This window comes from Pinus tabuliformis, chromosome Q, assembly GCF_031772625.1.
Source record: "Pinus tabuliformis cultivar Carrire ecotype Pingquan chromosome Q, CPIR1, whole genome shotgun sequence".
In the NCBI taxonomy this organism is placed as follows: domain Eukaryota; kingdom Viridiplantae; phylum Streptophyta; class Pinopsida; order Pinales; family Pinaceae; genus Pinus; species Pinus tabuliformis.
Genome location: NC_142296.1, coordinates 671,041,322 through 671,048,309, shown reverse-complemented (window position 1 = coordinate 671,048,309; position 6,988 = coordinate 671,041,322). Strand labels below are relative to the sequence as shown.

General features: G+C 32.4%; 1 long non-coding RNA gene across 1 annotated transcript; it reads left to right on the top strand.

The window, feature by feature from the left end:
- The first annotated feature begins 3,598 nt into the window (after positions 1-3,598).
- LOC149221327 (uncharacterized) lies at positions 3,599-4,440 on the top strand. Its single transcript, XR_016248842.1, has 4 exons — positions 3,599-3,709; positions 3,788-3,853; positions 3,933-3,969; positions 4,070-4,440. It is a non-coding gene; the product is annotated as an uncharacterized LOC149221327 (long non-coding RNA).
- The last annotated feature ends 2,548 nt before the right edge of the window (positions 4,441-6,988 follow it).

Genomic DNA, 6,988 nt, shown 5'->3' with positions numbered 1-6,988 from the left:
CCTTAGGGATGGCATAGAGCCCTTATTTTGTAGCAGATATTGGGTAGTAGTCCTTATTTTTATGGATCTATCGTATGTGGACAATGGTTTTTGTATAGATGAATTTTATAAAAGTATATGTAATATTTTTCAATCGAATAATTAGAGGATCTGAATGATAGAAGCATAAGTGAATCTATGTTTTCGCATTTGTAGTCTATAGTTTTGAGAAGGCTCCCGAGCTGAGTGTGTGGAGACCTTGAAGTGTCTACAGTTGAGTGCGAAGACCACCTGTGGCTGAGTGCACATGAGAGAGAAGTGAATCTAATTGGAAGATATGTTTAATAAGGAAGAAGTTTTATGAAGTATTAAACCTTTGTACTTGTTATTTGTCTACTGTTCCGTATCGAGTGATGTTTGCTTTTTACTAAATTATGAAAAGAACTGTAAGATATATTGTTATGTGATGAATTTTATGTTTTTTTTGTGTACTAATCATTTGCACAGAGTTATTATGCATGGGAAGTTATAATATTGGTATATAATAGAATTAATTTCATGGTGCCACTTTGCGGATATCCCTTCGGTTGCAGAAGCCTCATTCTGCAACCTCCCACAATTTCTTTGGGTGAGACTGTGATCTTCATTGAGGTCATTGCTGAAAGGGCTAGTAGTTGAGGGTTTTTTTGGTGTGCAACGCAACTTGAACTTCGGTCAAGCGCCCTCAAGCCAACATTCATACTTATCTAATTATTCAGTTCGAGACTGGGTCTACAGCAATTGCCAAACCTCTTGCTACACATAGCTCCTCCAAAAAAACAAGACGAATCTTGTATAGTGTCTCCCTCCGAGCTTGTTCCACACCTAGTGTAGTTCTAGGGCAGTTATCAATTAAGATTGTTTCCTCCAATGACCATCTCTTCTTAACCAAACTTGGTTGATAAAATTCAACTGAACACTTAGGCCTGAGATGGACTCCACTTACCAACCAGCTCTAGAATCCTTTTAGCAAACTCTTTTTCCTTTGAGATATTACCTTTGTTTTTCCTCTTTTTTTCACCTTAGGTTCCTCAATGCTATTGGCTTCTTTTGGAAGGATTATTGTTTCCAAGGAAGAACTTGGGCAGGTAACTGCCTAGCTCGTACTTGTCCAACTACCTTGGTGTGAACCTCTTTTGGCAGTGTGTCCCATACCAATTTTTTGATCATCGCAACATCATTATAACACTCATAATTAACAAAATAAAATAAAATATAGATTCATGTAAAATATTATTTTTTCCTTTTTCTAAGGCCCATAAAGTAAAATAGAGTCTTTAAATGTAGTAAATTAGAATCAACCAACATTACTAGGCGATATTGCATCCCCCCCTTGAATGAAACATTGTCTCGGTGTCTTCCAAGCTCTTAGAACAGACTAGGATATGATTTTTTTTATAAATTTCTCATCTTCCCATGAAATCTCCTCTAGGCTAAAGTGCTCCACTATAGTCTAACCTCGGTGATAACTCATCTATGTAGCATTGCTTCTATTCAAACATGTATACATGGGGGTTCGACCATAAATTTACTATCTTTCTTGACCTAGAACGAAAACCAACGAGTCATCATCAATTCATACGTGCCAAAATAATGACCATACCTATATATGCAATCTTATAAATTGTCTTCCTTGTATATCTTGCTAATCGATAATGTGTGTGGGATCATAAATATATTTCTTTAATAATGATACATGAAAGACATTATGAGCACCTATATGGTTGTGAAGGGGCCGCTGATAAGCTACTGGGCCAATTCAAGTTAGAATTTGGAATGGGACACAAAACCAAGGGGGAAATTTGGCACAACTTCCCCAACGCAAGGTACCTATTTTTGGTTTCACTCGTACATACACATAGTCCTCAACTTGAAATTATCAATAATTTTGCTTCATATCAGTGTAAGTCTTCTTCATGTCGTGTGCAACCTTTAGATTCATCATCATCCTTTTCACCATGGTCTCCATTTATTTTATCATAATTGGCCTTAACATCAATTTATCTTCGGCCTTGTTCCAATTAACATGCGCTCTACATTTACATCCATATAACACCTCAAACACACTCATCTTTAAGGAGGTATGATAATTGTTGTTGTATGAAAACTCTACTAAGTAAAGGTAGTTTCCCAACTACTTGGCTACTACATCACATACGTTCATAACATATCCTTCAACACCTTGTTTACCTCTTTGATTTTCCCATTCGTTTCAGAATGATAGGGAGTATTTAAGTATACCTACGTAGCCAATCCCTATCCGATATATGAATAACCCCATAAAAGATATAATCTCGAACACATTTTTGGGGATAGGCCAATCCATTATGGTCTTGATCTTTCTTGGATCTACTGCAATTCCGTCGTGAGTTATGACGTGACCCAAATATTGAATTCGATCTTTTTAGAACTCACACTTGCTTATTAATACTTATTTCTCATTAATACTTCATAAGGTTTCCCATGTTACTTCTATCTCATTAATACTTCTTACTTTTTTACTATCTTCCCACCATAAGATGGCTTTGCCTTGCAAGTGATAGATTACGAGTCAAACTTTCAAGTTGTTATCATATTCATATATCTAGAAATATTTATTCATATTTATTAACCATAATTGAACAACTTTTTTTACCTAACCATCAAATATAGGGGGATTAAATTTCTTCAATTCTCCATCTACTTCAGTTTTATATATCCTATATCCTTTGTGATCCAACACATTTCTACATTCATCCTCATTATCTTATGGATAACCTTTAGACTATCGGTTATCATCTCTGAGCTTATGTTCCGGAGCCCCATTCCCATGATCAAAGCTTGGGTTCGGAGTTCTATAATTCTATGGTTTAGGAAAACCTTTCATGATCCTTTCATGTTTTTGCAAAAACCTTTCAATATCAACTCTTAGTCTTTCCATCTCATCTTTCAATTGCTGGATTGTGTGAAATAACATAACATTTGCATTTGAAGTTTCTTCTCCTAATATGACACACATTTTTGGGGTTTTAGTGAATGATTGTGGTCTTGCTCCCATTGATGTTCAGATGGGGTGTACTTCCACCTTCTCTCTCGGTAATGCTTCCTCTCTGTACACATGAAATTTTTTTATTATTCTACAAATGACCAAATCAGGCCATAATATTGGAGCTTAGCATGGATACCACTTGTAACATATCTCAACCAAATTTTTCCTTTACTATACAATATCATATATCGATATTGGGATATTGTTAGTATTATATTTATTAACATGATAATATCAAAACATCTATGTGATTTACCTTGGAGCATAAAATAATAATCTATGGTTATATTGAACCACATTTACAAGGGTTTTTAGTTATTATAAGCAACACGGGTTTAGTTAACATGCGACAATAATTGATGGCACCAATAGGAACTTTCTCGAGACCACTTTTGGATTCATGCAAATTGGCCTCGTGGTTCCTTTCTAGAGATGTGAAAACAATCTACGATGAAGGTACCTAGGGTTTGATCGAGTGGTGGAGGTGGATCTGGGTGGTTTCTGAGTAACTAACCACCCAACCTTTACATCCCACCACTCATTCTAGCTTTGCTTCCCTAATTGTTTGGTCTTTGCAACTACTGTAAGGAAAAATATGCAAACAACAACCCTTCAATGTATATATAGCTTCCATGTATCAACTGCCCTCATGGAATTGTACAGGTTATCTTTTTTCCTTGCTTTTTATTGGGTTTCCCCCGAATTTTACTCTACTGATAATCTTTTTTTTTTTTTGTTTAGGGCGAGTGGGATTACCTTAATTTAGGGGGATAATTATCAGCACTTATAGCTTTATTCCCTTGATAGGTGAGAAAAATTGTCTTTGAAATGATTTTCCTTTAATGTTCAACACATTATGAGCACTAATTCCTACTCAAACTGCCAGGGGACAAGATGGGTGGAAAGAGCGATGGTTTTCTCAGGTAAATATGTAACTTTCCTTTCCCTGTCCTTGAATTTGCTTAATAATTTCTTTCCTCATGGAACGTACGCTTGGACTTGATTTTTCCTGTCTGGTTGTAGGTACTACATCCTCCTAATTCCTCTTCGCAACCCTATGCTCAACCTTCATCAAAAGTACTCCGGGTTACCTCCTAAGCATGACTCGCTTGTGTCTAGTTTGCTGGTTTTCTACAGGTTCTGAACCTCTCACACTGTGAAGGTTTCCAAGCCGTCGCCGACATGATGTTTATTCCTTAGTAACTAGGGTTTTAGTTTTTCTTTTCCATAATGGTTTTAAGATGTCAGTCTTAATTTTGTTAGTTGTGACCTTCACACCTATCATGACTTCTTGCTTGGTTAAATATGGAACTACTCACTGTTAGATGTATAATTCATATTTTGAAAAGAATACTACTACCTCCACAATTTCTTTAGTTCTTGAGAAGAATTAGTGTACCCGACTATGTAATTTCTTTAGACTATGTTTAATTAAATGGGTTGTCTTTAGCTATTTCCTAGTGAATACCTTTCATGCTACTCTGAAATTGAAATTACATTGTTGTTTCTTTGTTCTTATTGTTTAATATGCTCTCCTCAGATATTATAATCATTTTGATATCAAACAACCATTTAGGCTCGCTGTATGCATGCTAGTTCTGGAATGTTCGTTCAGCTGTTATACACAAGTATATACTAATGAGCCCTGGTAATTTCTTGTGAGGGTTTCTTTCCCAGTTTCAGATCGTTGTAAATATTTTTAAAAGAGACTTATTCTAGTTCTTAGCTACCGTGAACACTGTTAATTATTATTAGTGTTTCAATTGTTGTGATTCAGTTACAACACTTTTTTTTTTTCTTTTCTTGAAAGAATTATTGGTTAATTGGTAGGAATAATCCTATTTATTTATTTGTTTTAAATAAATCATGTATCTTCTAAGATTTATGTCTCTATTCTCTGACATCCTTGTATTCATAATGATATTAATTATTGTTCGGTAACCATTTGCAGTGTTGTTTTTACATTGTTGGTTTTATGAGGGTTTTCCATACAACCCCATTTTGTTTCCAACTACAAACCTGAGCATCAAATTTTATTTAGTTCATAACAACTTGTCATCTTCCCTCGAAGCATGATGTCACATATTTTTTTCTTAAAGAAAATCCACATATTTTCATGTAGGGTTATAGGGGACTGTACCGAGACAGTGGATTAAGGTAAACTCGGCTTGGCAACTAACCCTAGACCTGATAAATTCATAATCAATGTAGACTTGATATTTTAAATGATAAGCATGAACATTTCTAATGAGAATATATTAAGCTTCTAAATTTTCTAAGCATCTTAATTCCAAAATCAGTTAAACATTTATTACAGGAAATAAATTTGCAATACTTATCTAATTATCCAGTCTGAGACTAATCATGCAAAAATAAAAAAATATTTGGGTAGATAGAGATTCTGGCAACCAAAAAGACCAATCTTATACTACGTCTACCCCTGAGCTTGTTCCACACAGAACGTAGTTCCACAACAATTATCAATTCAGATTGTTTCCTCCAATGACTATATGGTCCCAACTAGGGTTGGTCAATAAAATTTAAGTGAGCACTCAAGTCTAAGATTGACTCCACTGTCCAACCAACTCTAGAATCCTTTTAGCATACTCTTTTTCCTTTGAAATCTTTCCTTTGATTTTCCTTTCTTTTTAGCCTTAGGTTCCTCAAGCATATTGACTTCCTTTGGAAGGATTATTATTTCAAAGGAAGAAATTAAAAGGTAACTACCTAGACCATAATTGTCCAACTACTTTGGTGTGAACCTTTTTTAACAGAGTGTGTCCCATCAAGATTTTATGATCATTGAAACATCACTATCACATTGATAATTAAAAAAATAAAATAAAATATCCATCCATGTCAAATATTATTTTGGCCTTTTCCCAAGGCCAATAATCTTTAACTGCAACAAATTAGAATCAACCAAATTTACCAAGAGATTTCACAGAAAATGTAAAGTTTTTCTTAGTTTAATTTAGCTATATTTAAACTAAGCTACTACCTACTATGTAGTAATTGTTTAATATAGATATTGAAATATTTTATTTATGGTTTTTAAAACATTTTTAGGTTATTAATATATTTTTATGGTAAATATTACATGTCATCTAAACATAAATTATTTTATTTTTACTTTCAATTATTTATCTTGATTTTAATTTAAGCTCAAAATTAAAGATTATTGATTTATTTTTTTACTACCACTTTCTAATTTGTTAATGTAAGCGTTACTTTATTATTTTTAATGTAATATTACATGACAATATGTCCCTCATATTGTTTATGCTTAGAAATGTTCTACAACCACTTATGAGGGAGATGTTATTACATAATGTTACATTTAAAAATAATAAAATAAGACTTACAACAACAAATTAAGAAAATAGTAATAACTAAAAGAATTGATTTAGACCATATATAAAATGCTTCAATTTTCATGTTAATTTTACATCCACTTTATATAGAAATAAAGTAATTGAAACTCAAGAAAAAATAATAATTTACTTCTTCATGTTAAAGAGACATGTCAATCCTTCTTTAATATGGATTTGATAGAACCATTGTAAAAATAATATAATTCATATTAATTGATAAGTATTTTTTTGGCTTCAACTAAAAATATTAAAATATATTAATAGTAAAAATATATTTCATAGTTAGCCATAAATAAAATATTATATCAATATTATGTAAATAAAATCAAACTAATTTAAACTATGTTGACTTAACTAATTTACGTTGTCTTAAATTAGGATGGATATAGACCCATTATGTATATGGGTGTTTCTTTTGGATTATGGTTTATAATATATAATATTATAATATAATACTATATTATGAATCATATTATAGAAATGATAGTTATATTAGGAAAAAAATTAGATTAAAATAAAAATATATCTAATATTATAATAATTAATTATAATTTAATTATATTTAGGT